Source organism: Miscanthus floridulus, chromosome 12 (genome assembly GCF_019320115.1).
Source record: "Miscanthus floridulus cultivar M001 chromosome 12, ASM1932011v1, whole genome shotgun sequence".
NCBI lineage: Eukaryota > Viridiplantae > Streptophyta > Magnoliopsida > Poales > Poaceae > Miscanthus > Miscanthus floridulus.
Genome location: NC_089591.1, coordinates 43,279,109 through 43,297,348, shown reverse-complemented (window position 1 = coordinate 43,297,348; position 18,240 = coordinate 43,279,109). Strand labels below are relative to the sequence as shown.

The following is an 18,240-nucleotide window of genomic DNA, read 5'->3' as shown; positions in this document are numbered from 1 at the left end:
AACAAGTCCCCGCGTCGTCTTTCTTACTATAAATCCTTCAAATATCCAAATTATTAGCTGCTAAATTAAATATCCAAATTGTTAGCCGCTGAACTAAATATCCAAATTGAATTCCGATTACACCGACACGTTTTTTACAACAAATCCTTCAAAACAAGATCTATATTTTAATAAATTTTAGTAATGAACATATATCTCATAATGATAGAACATATTTTTATTAAACAGAGGTGATATTCAAGGTCTAGGAAACAATGTTTCATCTTCATAAAAAAACTATTTCCGGTTCAGGTCCAGGAATGGTATTCCAGATCTAGAGAACATATTATGTGATTCGTATTACCTCTTAAAAGGTAACGGGAGTACCGTAGCTCCAAGAAACATACATATTTCGGCCAAAAGAATGCAATTTACAAACTAGTTGATAGTAAGCTTCCTGCAACAGCTTGGAGTATCTTTGGGAGTGGAGGCACATCGACCTCACGTAGACCATCTAGAATCTGAACAATCACACCCATGGCCAGGGGCGGAGCCAGCCCTGTTCATTGATTTCCTGAGATTTTCATTACAAATTGATGCTCATACGTGAACTTAAGCCATGGTGTAGTACTTATGACATCAGTGGAATTTTGGCTGGATCCGCTACTGCCCATGGCCGGTCGATCGACTTTGTCTTGGATGCACCAACAAGCAGCTTTGCAAGCTCGTTCAACCTGTTCCATATTGGCATCCCCAGACAACTTAGGATCCACCAAACTCTGCACAGCACTCTTGAGAAGATTATTGGCAACTTGCAGATGAAAATAAGCATCATTGTGCCACAACTAGTGCACTGTTCATATGTGTTTCTCCTTCCTGATATAATTTCCAATAACACCATCCCATAGCTATAAACATCAACTTTTGTTGTAATAGCCACTCCGCTAAGCCATTCAGGTGCGAGATAACCTACAGTTCCTCTCATCGTCGTCAAGACTCCGCAAAAAATTTCTTTGTACCAATTTTGCCATCCCAAAGTCTGCAATTTTAGGAGCGAATGATGCATCAAGAAGTATGTTTTCTGGCTTAATATCACAATGTATGATATATTCCTGACAGCTCTCATGCAAATATGCCAGTCCTCTTGCAACTCCAAGGGCAATTTGAATACCTGGTTTTCCAGTTCAGAAATGTGACACTGTTCTGATATAGATGAACATCAAGAGAACCGTTTGGCAAGTACTCGTAGACTAGCAATCTCTTATTTCCCTCACAGCAGAAACCAATCAGTTTAACTAAATTAACATGTTGGATCATACCGACTGAGCTCACTTCGGCTCTGAATTGCTTCTCCCCTTGACGAAGACCGTCAAGCATTTTCACTGCTATGATGGATACGTCCGGTAAAACCTCCTTGTAAACAGAAGCCGAAACCACCGCTCCCTAGCTTGGATGAGAAACCTTTTGTTGCCTGCTGCAAGTCAGTGTATCTAAATGCAACAATTCCGTTGCCACCCTGAACATTGTTTGACACGCGGCAATAAAGCATCGTTTGTTTCCTCCAAATCATCAGCAGCAGGGACAAGTCCAAAGAAAGCCAGCATAGTTGCACTGGTAACGACCCAAACCAGAATTTTCCTTCTGTGGTTTTCCCAAATCCTCAGCTCTTTTGCAGCAAGGCGAACTTTCAGAAATTCCGCCTTCGTACTAGTAAGGTCACTGTACTGTTGTTGTCTGACATTAAACAGTTCATCATGCCAGACAGCAGCCATAGTCACTGAAGGAATATGCAGTGCATGAGCAATTACTTATGCAAACCTTTGCACACTCACCTTCATTAGTAATAACCGTTAAGCTCTGAGCATTCGGGAGCAGTCCAGAGCATGGAATGTAGTAGAATCCATCTGTTGAGCTTGAGCCCCTGGTTTTGTTGTTACTGCAATCTAATGGAGAATTTCTGATGCACCCACCTCTTCGATCCTCTAGCTCCCAATCCTCAAGCGACTTGATGGAGAAGCCCTTCATACAGTTGCAAGAGGAGCTTACATTGCCGTTGCAAACTGAATAAGATCCACAGACTGCATAGACATCACACTGAGATTTCGGCTGGACAGCAGAAATTAGCCAATCCTGCAACTGCTCGTACCATATGAACGCCTTGAGTTGACCAGAAACCTCCAACGAAAGGCGCATGATCATGTTGTCGTCCCTCAAGGGGGTCACGAGATACACCTCTCTGCTGTTGTCAACAAATTCAGAATAGGCACCCATATCTGGTATCGAGTTGAAGAATCGGCCGTTCCATTCGCCGCTTGACCAATACGTCACTCCTGAATTCAACTCCACGAGGATGAACTGAGCAGCACCAGTCGGGTCCAGCTCCAACGCGTAGGCTCCGGGAGCCTGGTCCACCGAGTTCTTCCTGGAGACAAGGCGGCGGTTGAGGCGGTACTGCAGACGAGCTTGTCGCTGCCAGCAAGCGCTTGGCCAGGCAAGATGGTGCTGTCGGATTTTGAACCGGCACAACCATACCGGCAGTGATGAGGGTAAGCTATCACTGTCGGTTTCTATAAACCGGCAGTGTTCTTCAACTTCTTTGCCGGTTCTTTACACAACCGGCAGTGTTTATTTCCACCAACGCTGTCGGTTCATAAGACCACTCGGTAGAGTTAAGTTCCAACAACACTATCGGTTTGTGTTTCAATCGGCAGTGTTGTAGTAAGAATCACTGTCGGTTTGTGACAAGAATCGGCAGTGATGGCTAAGCCAACGCTGCCGGTTTGTATCTCGAGCCGGCAGTGCCATCACTGCCGGTTTTATTGCTAACCGGCAGTGATGTTTATGACAACACTGTCGATTTTCTGATAACCGACAGTAATGTTACGTTCGCATTTTATTATTTTATAATTGATTTTAATTTATATTTTTTCGTGGAATCGGGTTTCGCTTTATATACGCAATGTAGATGACAGGTCCATCAATATTAAACATTACCAATGTTACGGTTACAATTCAAATGTTCTTATCCAGATCTCGATCCGTCAAAATAAAAAAGGAACGTTCTCGGACTTCACAGATTGTACAATGCTTCTCGGACTTCTTGCAATAATCTGACGAGCCGCTCTGGGCTATACTGGTCCTTGTACTCCACGGATTATGCAATGGAAAATACTCCATCTTTTTCCAATACCTCGGCTCAGATGAATTTTGCCAGCTCCGATTGCAGTACGACGATCTCCATGTCTAACAGCCTTTCGTGGTTATATTTCTTGCGCTGCCGTTCAAAAAAGATGATATCCAAAGAGGAACAGTAAATTATTTTGTTGAATTATTAACAGACATAAATGAAATGGGGATTATACACACAAACTTATCGGCTTCTTCCGATTTCCCGTCGATGTAGCGAAGCATTGCCCACATTACATAAAACCCGCATTCATTGTTTCCCGCCGGCTGTGATAGGTACTTCCCCTCCATTTCGATAACCTTGAATGGGACCGACGTCCCACCGATATGTCTTCTTCGGACACTGAGCAACAATAAAAGAAGAAACATTAGAAAATGGTATGTGTGATTAGAAAATAATATGTTATTAGGATCGCTTACTAATTCAGTACTACCACCAATGCATCCAGATGATGAAATAGTTTTTTCTTCGAGTCACACACCTCGATCAGATTTTTGGCAAGATTAACATAAATGAAGACGAAATGGTTGCTGCAATCATAGAATCATAATTATCGAATAATCTTAACAAAAAAAGAAGCATAAAATTAAAAGCCGAGAACACATACTCGCAGTTGTAGGCTAGAAGTACGTGGGTTTTGATGTTCATCGTGAATTCGTCGAAAACAGCAATCAATCTCTGTTTCAGGTCTTCCACGTCACATCCATGGAGGCCTAGACATGTCCTCTCATTGACTCGCAAGGGGTCCAAGAAGCCTATGTAATCACATTTGCTTTTTAGAATACAAAATTTTGTTATACACCTACATAAAATCATAGGAAGTGCTCAAAAGTTAACAATTTGTGTCTCGAGAGAGTAGTTAATTGTAATATCGTGCGTGTAGGGTACTTGCATAGTCCACAGCGTCAACATTTGAACATCAAGAGAGCGTTTCTGGTATAGCTGGAACAAGCACTCCCACTTGATATCGAACTTCTCTTCTTCAGGATTATGGAAAATATGTGGCGAATGGATAATAACCTCAAAACCAAAGTTGTCCGTCTCTGTTGCTTGAGCCATGTAATATTCATATAACTGGCGCATATATGTTGTCAGATTTTATACTCATGGTCGGGAACCAAAAGATTGCCCCTTTCATACTTCATTGCCGGTGTTCCCGTCCCTTGTACATCATAATAGATGTTCGTGGCCTCTTTCATGGTTAATCCTGGGTTGTTTTTGACATACTTCTGTATGTTTCTTAAATCTTTATTGTGTATTTCTTCGTCTCTTGTTGTAGCGTATTTATTATGTTTTTGCCTTTTGAATTCAGACTTCAACAAAAACGAATGCAGTGAGGCACATAGATTGAAGAAACTAACACAATCTTTCTTCGAGTTGTGTGCTGTAAATTTTTCTTTCATCAAGGTGGTAAGCTACCACTGAACGACCTTTTTCTTTTTTGTTGGTCCACTTTGGGAGCATTAGCGATCGAATCCAAGGACCTTTTTCTATGACTATGAGGATGTCCTTGATCTTGTTTTGGGCTAAGGTGGAGGAGGAGGAGGATGACGACGAGAATTCTATTTTCCCAGCACTGATGAAGATGGAGAAGGAGGAGGAGGAGGAGAAGGAGTCTCTTTTCTCGAGGCTAATGAAATGGAGTCAGACAAGGAGGAATAGAAGGAGACCTCTGTCTTCTCAGGGGTGATGGCTCTGGATGAGGAGGGGAGTGATCTCTGTTGGGAGATGGTGAGTGATCATCACGGGTGGGCGAAGACTCATAGTCGTCCTCATCATCAGAGGACAATTAATGGTCAAGCTTAATGAAGCGCTTGCACCAGGCCACTTGAGAGCCCTTGTTTTGACCAAGTTTCGGCCTGTCTTCCGCTATGAGGTACTCAATGGATATCTTGTTATACTTCTTATCAAGTATTCTATCAATGGTGACACAAGCGTACCCCTATGGAATTGGGTGGCAATTAATTGTCCCGTATCCCGTAGGCCAGGCCTAGCCAAGCGCCACCTTATCCTTGTCCATTCCTAACGGATGTACAACTTGACATTGACGGGTTTAGTGATGCCGTCCACCGGATGAGGCACATTCGTCTCTTCTTCATCGAGCAGGGTCGATCCGCAGCTGCTGCGACCCCTAAACTGTGGGCTAAAGACAGTAGGATTAGGGTTTTGTGGTACACCTGAGCCCTTGGACAGTAAAATTTGCTCGACTCGTGCTTCAACAGTCGCCTCAATTCGTGCTTCCATTCTATCTTCTATCTCTTTTAGTCACCTAAAATACTCTGCCTTATGTTCCGCTCTACCCCTCGAGCGGCTTCGGTAAGTGTTAGATTCTTGGTGGAATGCTAGTTTCCAAGGAACAACACCGGTTCCTCTAGTGCGACCAGGGTGCTCCTTGGTTCCGAGTGCTTGGGTGAGCACGTCTTTCTCCCTATTAGAAGTGCGAGTCCCTTGCCACACCTCCTCAGTTACCTAGGAGATCCTCTGGATAAGTTCACTCATGGGTTGATTTGTGGAGCTAAAGCTCCCGTCCTCGGCATGCCATACATTCCTCCCCATATAGTATATTACCGATCTGGGCTCCCAATCGACGGCCTCAACCTTAACGCCTTCCTCAGCAAGGCGATCCATCTTTTGAAGTTCTGCTTCAAATTCTGGTATCTTTTTGGTATAGCCATGAGAGCCGAGATGATGAGGATTCATCGCTTTCTGCGAATTCTCCTTATTCTTCCTACTCAGTTCTAAGTACTCCTCGAATAACCTGTATTCCTTGAAATCCTGCCATAAGTCCTTCTGCTTGCTAAACTGTACACCATTGAAATTTGGCTCTTTATTTTGGAGGACAAAATTCTTGTACAATGTCCCCTTGAAATTCTTGAAGCATGTCCCCATGATTTCTTTTGCTTTTTTCTTGACTAACTCCCTGTCATACTCCGTTGGGAAAGTGAAATACTCTAGAATCTTAACATCCCATATGTAATCCTTCTCACTTTTAGGAACCCTCCATGGGTCATCATCTTTCCTAATCCACTTCATGTACCTAATCGGGATGAAGTCCCTAACAAGTAACCCGAGGATAGTCTTGTATTTGGTCAAAGCTATAGGCGGTGAGAGTGGATCCCCAAATTCATCGAACTCAATAATGTGCTAGTGTGTATTCCTACCAACAGGAATCTTTGACACGCCTTGCTTGGATCTGGCCATCCTGCTACCCGAACCCTCTGGCTCCTCGACCGGCGGAGGCTCCTGCTAGAGACACCAAGTAAGTTATGACCCTCTCAATTGATTAGCGTGTGTGGCTACATAGTCACATGGTACCAAAGTTACCTAGCCATCTTGGTCATTTTGACCCAGATCGAGCAGGCCGAACGGGGTCCATGGCTGCTCGTTCTCACCATCCTGATTGATACCGTCACCGTTTGTCGGATCATGTGGCTCTCCCATCCCAGTGATAATAGCCGCTTCTTGTTGCCGATCTGTTCTTCGGCGACGGGGTAACAGGCGATGATGAGTGATGGCTGTGACACGATCGTGGTTAGTTGTTGCTGCGGACAACTACTAATAGCATATGTTCATATATATATATATATATAATGTTTAATGCAAAGTCTAATAATAAGTCCACATACAATAAAGTCAAATAATAGCATATGTTCACCTAGAACAAATTCATTGTTTGATTGACCACATACAACAATGTCCACCTATTGTTCTATGAAACTAAGCCTACATCAACTTCCAAATAAGAAAAGCAATGACCATAGCCATAAATAAAAGCATGACATCTTTCCAAGACCAAGGAGCAATTCTCCTAATCTTCACATCTCCGGCGGGTGGCTTCTCTTCAATCTCCAGTGCTAGCGGATGGCCATGGTTTGCATTCATTGGACCATAGTAGGCCGATTGCCCATGGTTTGTAAGGTAGGCTAGATGACTATAGTAGGCCCTCAAAGGTTTAGCTTCTGTGTTGTAATTTTTGTATAAATTACCAGGGTAGCGATTGACTTGAGCATAGAAATCTTCCCAGGTTCGATAAATCCCAGGCATATGACCAACATGCACTACATACAATGCCATGGTTGTCTATACATTTAAGTAAATTAGGCATGTGGTAAGTGGTAATAGTACTCACTAAACTAGGGAAGCTTAAGAGTAAGAACATTATTTGGTAATACATTGTCAGTATTGCTCATGTGCAAGATGAATAACCAAATTCTTCATTGCTCCCAATAGTCATATTATACCGATTGGTTTATGAATTTTGGAGGAACCTGAAATTGACTTATATAGTCATATCTTAATAAAATCCACTTATTCAGGTGTCACCTATCTATGTCATGTTTTACATTGCCATTAGTATCTAAAAACCCTCTCATTGATGCATTGGTAATCCACACACTATTATATCGAAATCTACATGAAACATGAGGCTATGGATACCACTGCTCTAATGAACAATATTTGTAGGTATGTCAATGGGGCTTTTGCTGTAAAAGGGTTGATGAACAAATAATAGAAAACCACATCTTCCAGGAAATTAAAAAATCAACTAGATGCATTTTTGGGATGCTGGTGCATGTCTGTGCCATTGAAATGTATCATTTCTTCTCCTGACTAACAGAGAGGCGAGAGCACACAAATTTGTACTTGAACATCAAATACGTAGCTACAGTGATTGTATCAAGATCACACAATACATCATCATCAGTAATCATCTAAAATCTGCTAGAAACGACTATCTTAGTAAGGATGCTAGAAAGCTCATAAAAACCAGCAAATGCTCTCTGAAGTCACAAGGCAGTTCTTTATTTTTTGTTCCTTGAACTAACGGTGCAAACATTGGGGATGACTCAAATGTTTGGTCGGTGTACTGAGGCATGACAGTCGTGACGAGTTTGGTCGCCGTCCGAGCCCTGGCCAGACAGCTTAATCTAGTCCCAAACATTTAAAATCGGATGCCTAGGATTCTTGCCTGAACAAACAAACATACCCTAACAACATCATTAATGTGGGCATACACTATCAACTGTCTTAAAAAACTATAATACATATAGGAGTGGATGTATTAGAACTAATTTTTCCTAACACAGTGTATATTTGTCACATTCTTCTTGTCCCAACCACTCCATGTTATGCCATCTTGTGACTCGGTCACTTTACTCATCCCGTGCTCTCGAGAAAATGCATGCTAAGCCACAACGTATAGCTCCATATGTTTTTTCTATGATTTGTCAGGTGAGGCGCTGACTTCTTCTACAAGCTACTCTATCTAGCAATCCATGAAGCCACTAAGGTCCCTGCTTTTTTCCTTTACCTGGCATCCGAGCCTACGTGGTCTAAGGAGACCACTAATACTCACGGAAGATGGAGTTGAGATGACCATGATTATACGTGTGATGTGGGTGATACAAAAAAAATCAGCAATGTTACTAGCCATAGGTGGTGGAAGGTAGGAACCAGGAGGGAGAAGCGCTACTATGAGGCGCTAACACCGTGGGGCATTTCATCAAACACACAGCGGGCAGTGAGCCACGCACTCACCATGGGGGAGGGAAAGCAGCTGTTCGCGCGCTCCTGAAGGCCTCGGCGGTGGGAGTGCTCCTAAACACACTCACCGTGAAGGAGGAGGGGCACGACTGGCGTCGTGGACGATGAACGAGGGCACGGACGGCGTGGTGCTCTAGCTTAGGGCGGTGGACAGCGTGGGGCGGTGCTCCGGCGTGGGGCGGTGGACGGTGTGGGGCAGTGCTCCGACGACGTGGGGGGAGGGGTTGGCGTGGGGTTGAAATGAATTTGGATAATTTCAACCTACGCGTCTTTTATATAAGTAGCTCATCACTACCGGTTCTGATTGTAAACCGACAGTGATGGGGGTACATCACTGCCGGGTCATTCCCTAAACCGGCAGTGACGTGCTTTAGCAGTTAGGTGTTAAGTAGGATAACTTTTCATTTTCTTTCGAACTCCTCCGACTGTCTCAACGGTTAAGACCCTTCAACCAAGCCCTCGACACCCGTGTTTGAGTCCCAGACGGCCCAAATTTTCTTGTTTTTTATAAATTATTTAATTACTTTAGGAAATAGGTCATCACTGTCGGTTCTCATTATAAACCGACAGTGATGAGAGTACATCACTGCTGGTTCATTCCCCAAACCGGTAGTGATGTGGTGTAGCAGTTTTTTTTTAAATGTAGCAGTTAGGTGTTAAGTAGGATAACTTTTCATTTTTTTTTGAACTCCTCCGACTGGCTCAACGGTAAACACCCCTCAACCTAGCCCCTGAGACCCGTGTTCGAGTCCCAGGCGGCCCAAATTTTTTTGTTCAATTTTATAAATTATTAAATTAATTTGGGAAATAGCACATCACTGCCGGTTCTTATTATAAACCGACAGTGATGAGGGTACATCACTGCCGGTTCATTCCCCAAACCGACAGTGATGTTGTGTAGCAGTTTTTTTTTAAATGTAGCATTGTACTGTGTTTTTTTATATACTGAATAAATAGAAGCATATGTATTCCTATGTTGAAATGGCTTGAAATTTTTTTGGCAAGCTTGTACACCCAAATGAAGACCCCACACAGGATCTAAGGATTTTTTGATCATTTTTTCATTTATTATATTTTTTCTATGCCGAATGAGACAAAAGAGGGTGAATTTCATCTTGGACCCAATAGATTTTGTCATCCACCTCCACAAAATTCTTATCCCTAGGGTACATTAGAGCCTGTGTAAAAATTTGGTACTATTCTAGATCTTTTTGTGGGTAGACTCAGTTCAACCTATAATTAAACGGTGTCGTCGGGCGGAAATTTAATTAAACCTCAGAAAGTAGCAAACCACCTCCGGAAAATCCCAAACTTGGTGTTTCTTTCACATGTGCCACGTGCAAGCCTAAGAAAAAGTTTGAGACAAATACAATACCGGAATGTATATTTCTAGTTGCCCAACAAATGTTACATGAATTACATGCATGACAATAATTAAACACACAAAGCCATACAAATTAAAATTAGAACCCAATTAAACTACGACCTTGAAAACAACCTAATAAGCATTAATTACTATCAGAATCTCTGTCGGGTTCGATCGGGCCACGCACACTAACATGCCTGTGTAGCCATATATGGTAATTGATGTCACGGATTATGTATCCACTTGTATCGATGAAGTTCAATGCCCGTATGAGTGCACTCTCTTGTGCCTCATAGTACCGAAAGAATGGTCGGTCATAGATGTAACCTACTGAACGACCACTACCCCTGTTAGTAATCCTTATGCAGTATTGGCATCCTTCTACAGTGAGCTGGCCGAGGTTACCATTGCAGAAGTCCCAATCATACCCGAGTTGCTCCGTAGCTTGGTCTAGAATGGCCCACAAGCCACATGCAGCATAGGTAAGGTCCTAGAGCGCAATCTGCATGCGGAGAAAAAGAAGAAAAATAGAGAACATTATTACAATAATAAACAACAAATAACCACGACTCAGGTATAAGTGACCATTTTACCACATTCGCACGATTGTAGCTCGCAAACCATTCGCTTGCTTGCGGGACGGGGATATCACCAGCATTCAAAGCAAGTGCCTTGAAGTGTGAGAAATCAGGCACATCAGAACAAACACGTCAAAGTGTCTCTAAACAGATGCACATGGCACTGAATTGGGCGCTTATCATGTCTGGGCTCTGTCTTTCCGTCTTGTGGATATGGTTCCGATGATTTGCACCCCTCAAAGGGATAGAAAAACTGAGTTCACACGTTCATAGCCGACCACTTGCATTAGATGTTGTGTTCTCGACGATGTCCGAGATAAAGAACCAGCTAAGTGTTGTTCGTAGCCAATCTATTAAGGGATATAGTCTGCGACGTATATGTATGCAACAATGATATTAAACTAATTACACTTATTTGTTAGCATCAAAAAACAAAACATGTTGGAAAATATTTCATACAATAGCTAGAACAGGGAACCGTGGAATGGCCACATTAGGAGCGAATGGCTCATCGCCAGGGTGGAAACCTGGTTCTTGTGGTGGGGGAGGTCCGTTGTTCATACCACCTGATCGATAAAATGCCAAAAAAATATGAACATAAAATATATGCACAAAAAATTCTTCCAAGTAAAATGTGGCAACATAATTAAATATAGATCGAATGCAAGGAATAAGAATATATATAAATGTAGAATGCAAACAAACATGAATATAAATATAGATCAAATGAATATAGATAGAATATTGGAGAAGACAACATATCAATACCATTGAAAAATACAGGAGCCATGACCAAATCACGTAGGGAGAGAGTGAATTTCTTGAGAAGTGAGAGTGAAACGTGAGAAATGAGACTGTGAGAGTTCGTGGGTGGGTGGGATCGATGTATGTGGCCGGCGGTTTGTTTTATATAGGGGGGCATAGACATCACTGTCGGTTTTTAAGTAGAACCGATAGTGAAAGTTAATATCACTGTCGGTTTGTAAGTAGAACCGATAGTGAAGGTGCATATATGTAAAGGATATATTTATTTAGATAGTACAGTGGGAAAGTTTTAACAACAACGATATATTTATTTAGATAGTAATGAAATACATCAAAAAATAACACAAATATTAGAAATAAATTAAATATATGATAACAAAGACCTTACACTAAAATTTTATATACGATAACAAAGACCTATTTGCGTATAGGTCAATGTTATAATCAATGTGTATCAACACATTATAATGTAACCACCTCAGTAGCATTCTTCTAGCACCACAACTAGGGTCAAACAGCAGCACCAAGGTGGTCTACGAGCTATACCGGTTGGAGATGACAAGGTGGCATCGATGAATCCGCCTTGTTTATACATGGCCTTTTTCCAAATGCGCACCGCAGCGGTTGGCTCTGTGAACCTCATGGCATCTCCAATCTTCGGCGTTGCTCTATCTTCAATAGCATTCTTCTAGTACCTCTTGTGTGCACCATTTTGGTGGACTACGACGCATAACGATATCTGTGGTTTGTTGTGAGAGGAAAACATTGTATCATGGCCGATAAGGCCTAGCTGAAACCAACATGCATGGAGAGGCTAGCTCCTGGCCGAGGGCCATTTTATAAGGGCTAGCAGTCGTGGTACATTTTTATTTCTGAACTAAAGTTGCCGGGGTAGGTGGGAGCAGTGTTCCCAATGTTGTGGTCAGTGGGAGCACTGTTGGCATGTGAGGAGCATCTACACATCACTGTCGGTTTTAGTTTAAAAATCGACAGTGAATGGAGCCTTCTGTGTCGGTTTGAGCAACCGACAGTGATAGAAGCTATCACTACCGGTTTTAAAACCAAAACCGGCAGTGATTTGGTGTAGCAGTTTTTTTTTGAAAATGTAGTAGTTAGGTGTTAAGTAGGATAACTTTTTATTTTCTTTTGAACTCCTCCGACTAGTTCAACGGTTAAGACCCCTCAACCTAGACCCCGAGACCCGTGTTCGAGTCCCAGGCTGCCCAAATTTTTTTGTTCAATTTTATAAATTATTTAATTAATTCGGGAAATAGCTCATCGCTACCGGTTCTCATTATAAACCGACAGTGATGGGGGTACATCACTGCCGGTTCATTCCCCAAACCGGCAGTGATGTGGTGTAGCAGGTTTTTTTTAAAAATGTAGCAGTTAGGTGTTAAGTATGATAACTTTTCATTTTCTTTCGAACTCCTTCTGGCTCAACGGTTAAGACACCTCAACTTAGCCCCCGAGACCCATGTTCGAGTCCCAGGCGGCCCAAAAATTTTGTTTCAATTTTATAAATTATTAAATGAATTTTCTCTGTGCACCTTCTTTCTTCGTGGCCTTCTTAGCATTCCTCTTCATCTCGGACTGATCTGGAGACTGGAACAGTACACGCATCAAGTAAATGGATCACTCAACAGTCAACACACAAGCCATAGGCATTCCCATTCACATCTCTAGGAGCACATACATCAATGATCAATGAAGGTTGGAGCTACTACACCTTTGCTCAATACCTACTGTGGGCTGGGCTCCTTCGAGTATTGCGAGCAGGGACTACAAACTAGTTAGAGACCAATGGCACCGAGGAGCTGTGGATCCCTCACTACTAGTAGTAGCTCGGAAGAGAATGGCCACCCCAATGTCCTTCTATCGGAAGTCTAGACATATATATTTATATTTAGCTGGTGTTTAAATTCAGAGAGTAAAGTTTAGAAATGTTACGTCCGGTGTCTAATTGAGTGTTTGAATAGTAATAAGGTCAGTCTCAATGGTAGTTTTAAATAACTTTCATTCTCAATAATTGCTATGATACATTGGCATATTTGCTGAGTCGGCAGAGTATTAATAAGGAGAGAGGAGATGAGAGTTTCATCAGGATCAAACATCCTTCATGGTTATGTGCATAATGATTACATAGTTAACAATAATCTAACTATCTTTATGTTCATCAACAATGAGGGCCTCATTGTGATCAAGCCGTACGTAAGCAGGTTTGTCACCCTCTTGAAGGATAGGTAGGGGTACGTTCGCCCCAAATAGAGGCAATTCCTGATAGCCCCTGTAGTCTTCTTGGTCCGTCACTCCATCGACACCGACAATCTTCCTTTTCCCTTCTAGGACTACTTTTAGCCTTTCTTTTTGTCTTGTTGCCCCTTGCATAGAAGACTTGCATAACATCTCTTGCAAGGACGAAGGGGTTGTCTCTGTATGCGGTCTTAGTGAGATCAACGGTAGTGAACCCTTCACTGTCAGTGTTGATTTCCTCGAGTCGGACCCACTGGCAGCGAAAAAGAGCTACCTTCAATGGACCGTAGGCTAGCTCCCATATCTCCTCTAGGAAACCATAGTATGTCGCCTGCATATTGCCATTTTCATCATGAGCATCAAAACGAACACCACAATTTTGGTATGTGCTCTTTCCATCTTGCTTTTTTGTGTAAAATGTGAATCCATTGATCTCATACCCTTGGTACTTAAGATATGTACTCGAAGGTCCCTTGGCTAAGGCATCCAGATGATTACCCAACTTTATTCTAAGCAAGCGACGTCGTAACCAGTTGACAAATTCCTCCTTATGTTATTTATCCAACCAAGCCTGTGACCTGCTCGGATATAGAGTTTGCAGCTATTGCCTGTGCTTGTTAATGTATGGCATCACACCCTTGGCTTGCTGGAGAATAGCAAACTGTGCCTGTCTGAAAGAAATAGGGTCATCTACTGTAACAGATTTCTCCCCAATCATTCCTTTGCCACGTAGTCTTCCTCGTGACAAGATTCTGGAACTCTGACCCTTTTTATGTCCAGATAATATGTGCATAACTCAATGGAATCCTCCATTGACCATCCTTCAACCATGCCCCTTCTAGCCTGAATCTGTTCCTAACATATCTCCTGAAAACTTTCATCAATCTTTTGAAAGGGAACATCTGATGCAGGTACATTGGGCCAAGGGCTCTAATTTGGTCAACAAGATGAATGAGTAGATGCAATGAGATATCAAAGTAAGTCAGTGGGAAATGCATCTCAAGCCTAATGAGAGTTTTGGCTATGTCTCGCTACAACTGCTCTAGCGTGAACACATCAATGACCTTTTTTGAGATCGCGTTGAAGAATGAGCAAAGCTTTATGATTGGGGCATGGACCTTTGGGGGGAGGATACCACACAGGGCAATAGGGAGCAGCTGAGTTATAATGACATGACAATCATGGGCCTTCATAGGGCCATAGTTGAACTTGAGTTCTCTCATATTCACTAGATTCTTTGGGTTCGCACAGTAGCCCGTCGGGACTTTGAGTTCATTGAAGAAAGAAATAAGCGCACGCTTTTCTTCCTTCTTCAATATCCATGACGCAACTGAAAGTTTGAACTGGTCCATTCTCTAGCTCCACGGGATGCAGCTCCTTCCTGATTCCTAAGTGATTGCATGTCTAGGCGTGTGGCTAGTGAATCCTTCGATGTCCCCTCTGGTGTTCATCAAGGTGTTAAGAGTGTTAACGCACACTGTTTTTAGTGATATGCATGGGATCAAGACAGTGGCGTACACCCAGAAATGGCCTAGTAAGGTAGTTTCTAGAAGAACCAATTTTTTCTTCCAAACGCTCCCATCAGGCGTTGCTACTGCATTGTCCCCCTTCCCAAGGACAACCTCCAGTTTGTTGAGTTCTCGAAGTAGCGTAGGCCCGTCTCGATATTTTGGAGCTAAGCGTTTCTCAATAGTACCGTTGAAATCTTTTCTGTTCCTACAGTAAGGGTGATCCTTAGGTAGGAACCTACGGTGTCCCATATAAACTATCTTTGAGTTATTTGGCAGATTTACCGCATCGGTGTCGTCCAAGCACTCAACACATCCAGTATAGCCTTTTGTCTTCTCTTCGGACAACGAACCTTGACCTGGCAGGTCGGTGATTGTAGCAATAAGTACTACCTTGATCATGACATGTTCCTTTTTGTACTCGTCCCAAACATCCGGCACACCCTTTTCAAACATCTCCACTAGTTCATCGATCACTGGTTCCAAAAACACATCGATGTCATTCCCAGGTTGTCTTGGCCCTTGGATCAGTAGTGGCATCTGGATGTACGACCGCTTCATACAGACCCAAGGTGGAAGGTTGTATATACAGAGCGTCACTGCCTAGTGCTATGATTGCTTCTAACCTGGTCGAAAGGATTCATCCCATCTGTGCTCAAAGCAAACCAAAGGTGCCCTACCTCTCCACCGATGTCCTTATAGAATATAGTATTGACAATCCTCCAGTCATGCCCATCGGCGGGGTGCCTCATCATTGTATCTTTCTTACGCTCTTCACCATGCCAGCACAACAACTTGGCTAACTTTGCACATGCAAACAGCCTATGCACCTGGGGAGCTATAGGAAAATACCAAACGACCTTTACGGGACATCCTATGGTCTTGGTACCCTCATCTGACGGCCCTTCCTTGTACCGTGGAGCTTTACACTTGGGGCACTTGTCCAAGTCTTTGTATTTTTCTCCATGGTACAATATGCAATCATTGGAACACGCGTGGATTTTTTTCAACCTCGAGACCGATGGGGCATATCATTTGCTTGGCCAAGTATGTCTTTTTTGGCAACTCTTTTTTTTCTGGGAGCATTTTCCTTATTATACCTAACAACTGGTCGAAGGCTTTATCGCTCAATCCGTTTGTCGATTTGAACTCTAACAGCATGATGTTGGCTTCCTAGTTTGCTCATTGGACAATCCATATACAATGGTGTTTTGCCATCTTGTCTCATTTTCTCTAGCTTTCTCAGCTGTCTTTCACTAAGACATCCGGTCTCTACATTACGTAGCAGCTGAGAAATGTCATCGTTATCCTCGGTGTCATCAACTAGCGTGTTCCTAAACACATTATTAACTGTGGCCATAGGTTCCGATTGACATCGGGTTCCTCGTCAGCATCGTGGATGGCTACGTCAGGCATGTCCACATTATCATCGTTTTGCTGCAGAACATTCACACCAACCTCGTCATGCATAGTCCATATCGTATAGTTTGGCATGAACCCCCTGGTAATCAAGTGCGATCGTATAGACTCAATTTGACAAAAGTTCCTTTGATTCTTACAATCTTTGCATGGGCAGAAGACAGGGTTCCCATTCCCAGCATGGGCTTTGACATCGGTGATAAACTGGCTGACGCTATGCATGTACTGCTTGTCCGTTCAGAACAGATGCATCCACTCTCGATCCATCTCTACACAAAAAAATACTGAGATAGTAATTACAAAGAATTAATAAGAAATCGAGCTTCATGAACAACAATTGTAGCTCGAAAGTACTATTTTTAGAAAACATTATTATACACTAATTATTGAAAAATTAAAATTAGTAGCCCCGGCCCTATAAATTGAAAATAGTAGTAAAAAACAATTATTGCACAATATTGAAGAACAACTATTCTACTCTACTTCTAAGAACTAATTATAGCATCACATACTAACAATGATGATCTTGACCACCATGGAATAATTAGCTAGGAATTTAAATGTGTTCATAGACACCAACCGATTGGATGATGGATTCACCACAATTTAAGACTTGCACAAATATCCAATTGGAAAAGTGTTATCTAGAATGAAGAAAGAACTAGAATGAGAATCAAGCAATGTAACCATCAAAACGAAGCTAATTAAGCAACAAAATCAAATGAGTGGATGTTTGTTACTAACCTTAAAGCAAAAAGATCAAGTTATTCTTTAAAATCCAAACGCTAGCTTCATAGTGAAGAGCAGCCGCAACGATAGGAGGGAAGGGCCCAAACGCGCGCCTCTGTTCTCGGGATGGAAGACCGGAGGAAGAAGAGGACGGCTGCAGTCCTTTTTGTGCTGTAGGCTTATCACCGTCAGTTCTTGGCTAGAACCGACAGTGATAGAGCCAAATCACTGCCGGTTTAGTGGCTTGAACCGGCAGTGATAAGTGGCCGTAAAAACACTGCCGGTTCAAAGCCACAAATCGGCAGTGATGTGGTGCTTCACTGCCGGTTTTAGCCCAGCCCTAATCATTTTCTTATTTTCAAGCTCATAACCGACAGTGAAGGTACATCACTATCGATTCTCACAAATTCGACAGTGATGATATCGGCAGTAATGTACAAATCTGACGTAGTGTCCCTTCCAGAAGCTGAAGCAGACGAGTGCACTTCCAGGATGTTGAGCGGGAAGAAGATGAGCACAAAGGGCAGTAGGGGGAGAGGCATAGCGGTGGTAAAATTCGAGCCTTGTTAGCACAGGGAGTATACTTGCAAAATTTGGCGTTGGATGGTTTGGGAGCGCCAGTCGATGCACGGCGCATCTACAGAATCATTGAGTTTGGACTGAGTGATGAGAGCGCCGAATGCCGGCGACCAGCATACCCTGGCTAGAAGATTTGCCCAAACGTGCTTGGCTTTGGCCTTGTTTAGTTCTCCGAAATTTTTTGAGAGATGGTACTGTAATATTTTCGTTGTTATTTGACAATTAGTGTCTGATCATAGTCTAACTAGGCTTAAAAGATTTGTCTCGTGAATTTCATCTAAACTGTGTAATTAGTGTCTGATCATAGTCTAATTAGGCTTAAAAGATACGGAT

At 42.6% G+C, this 18,240-nt stretch overlaps 1 pseudogene; it reads right to left on the bottom strand.

Moving 5' to 3' along the window:
• Positions 1-508: 508 nt before the first annotated feature.
• LOC136495779 (G-type lectin S-receptor-like serine/threonine-protein kinase At2g19130) lies at positions 509-6,055 on the bottom strand (annotated as a pseudogene).
• Between the last annotated feature and the right edge of the window lie 12,185 nt (positions 6,056-18,240).